The sequence below is a fragment of the Oncorhynchus masou genome, unplaced genomic scaffold (genome assembly GCF_036934945.1).
Source record: "Oncorhynchus masou masou isolate Uvic2021 unplaced genomic scaffold, UVic_Omas_1.1 unplaced_scaffold_1188, whole genome shotgun sequence".
Taxonomy (NCBI): domain Eukaryota; kingdom Metazoa; phylum Chordata; class Actinopteri; order Salmoniformes; family Salmonidae; genus Oncorhynchus; species Oncorhynchus masou.
In genome coordinates, this window is record NW_027001652.1 from 194,034 (window position 1) to 196,386 (window position 2,353).

Consider the following 2,353-nt stretch of genomic DNA (forward strand, 5'->3'; position numbering starts at 1 on the left):
TCACAAATAGAACTGACTTCCAGACGTTAGTTAATGGCGCGAGAGCAGTGTGTCATTATTAATGACGAAATTAATTTAGCGTCGCGGTCAGTCTGTCAGCCCCGCTAAAAGGCTGGTGTCGTTACTCTGCCTCTCCGGGGATGTTGAGGTAAATTTACTAACCGAGAGGTTGAATGATGTAATTTATTGAGGGCTGGAAGACGCACTTCTCGAGGTTGTTTACTCGCAATATCAGATATTAAGATTATTTTTTATAGTGAATGTTTACGGTGGTTGAGGTTCTGACTAGTGATTATTTACCCGGTGTTCAATACCTGCTATTGAGGCGCCCTGAAAATAATATTCAAAAGTTTGGTCATTGGACACGGAGGGGTTAAACACTAAAGTTACCGTCCATCTAGTGAAGAGAGGAGAGCCGGACAGAGGTAGCCAGCATCCGTCAACGAGAGAGGGAGAAGCCTCACCGGGATTTAACAGGTGGAAGAAACAACCGGGGAGCTCCATCGGTCCACAAGAAATGCAGACAGCCGGTGATGATGTAGTGGTAGCTATGGTTACTAGGATGCTGCTGGTAGAGTAGCTAGCTAGTTTGCCGAGCTGTATCGAATAGCTAGGATAACTAGGATGCTGCTGGTAGAGTAGCTAGCTAGTTTACCGAGCTGTACCGAATAGCTAGGATAACTAGGATGCTGCTGGTAGAGTAACTAGCTAGCTTACCGAGCTGTACCGAATAGCTAGGATAACTAGGATGCTGCTGGTAGAGTAACTAGCTAGTTTACCGAGCTGTACCGACTAGCTTTGTTAGTTAGCAGGTCGTTCGTCTGTCCCTCGTCTCGATGATGAATCCGGTGAACCACAAAATGAAACAAGGATAGAGAGTGAAAAGGATCTGGCTACACTCACACTGTCCCTGACCGTAAAGAAAAAAGCGCATTGAACAGTAAACTTCGGTGTCTCAACACTGTAACAAACTCCGTCGTTATTCCCCAAGATCACCTCAGTCCACTCTGCGCGTAACCGGCTTGGCGCCACACCGAACGTGGACGCGGACAGTTCTATACGGGGACGCGGACAGTTCTGTACGGGGACGCGGACAGTTCCAGAACACAGACATGAGCAGTGGAACACAATCAACTAAACCCAGTCTTTACAGTGGGTTACATTAGTAATATTAATTTTGTATTATTATGTAAAACAAACATTCTATGTTTTTTTATAACAATATGTTGAGATCTGGGTCCACATCCACAAAAGTGTCTCAGAGTAGAAAATTGGTCGTATAAGTGCTGAGAATAAAGACATTTTACACTTATGGGTATAAATTATCTAGTTACCTACCCATTACCTAAATTACCTACCAACCTCGTCAGCAGATATTTAGGACACCTCGGAGCTGTCCTAAGTAGTTAAGAGTTAACAGCAGGTGTCTTGATACTATAGAATAATGCAGTGAGTCAGTGGTTCCTGTGCCACATGTAATTGCATTGCAATAGTTAAAAATAATGTTTTTATATTTCTATGTGATCAACCCATAAATAATATAGACCTACATGCAACAGTATGTCTTGTGCTTTTGGCAATGAGTTATGTATAATAATTATGTATAACTGCATAGCATTTTTTCTTCATTTTGGCAGATTAACTGGTTGGAGTTGGAGCTGTGACCGAAAGGTGGCTGGTTCGAATCCCGGGCCTTGCGCTGGAAAAAACAGGTGGAATTGATCTGACCACTGGAAGGCTGGCTGGGTTCACATCCTCAAAACACGAACCTTTTTGTTGATCAGAACTCTAGAGGTTCTTCTTCACTAAACCCCAAAATATATAAAACTTTTATTGATTTCATATTTTAAGGAAGTGATAGAAGGCCTTTTTGCTCTATAAGGAACCTTGTTTTCTAAACATGTTTTTCTTTTGATGATTTAATTATCTACATCATATTATTTCAAGTTCTCCCTTTGGAGCGCAACATCACATTGTTAAATAATAGTCCTAAATTGGGCATGGATATAAATTGGGCATTTGAAGGCATCTCGGGTGTAATATGAGTTTGATGAAAATGAACATTGTTGCAACGTTGTAGGCAACATTATTGGCAAGGGACTTGATACCTACTATGCCAAAGATATTTAGAGTTGTTAAACGGGTGTGAAGAGTTGTACATTGCAACGAGTAAATTCAGGGTGCCGTGGAACCCCTGCAGTACCTCCACAGACCCCGGATTGAGAACCCCTGCAGTACCTCCACAGACCCCGGATTGAGAACCCCTGCAGTACCTCCACAGACCCCAGATTGAGAACCCCTGCAGTACCTCCACAGACCCCGGATTGAGAACCCCTGCAGTACCTCCACAGAC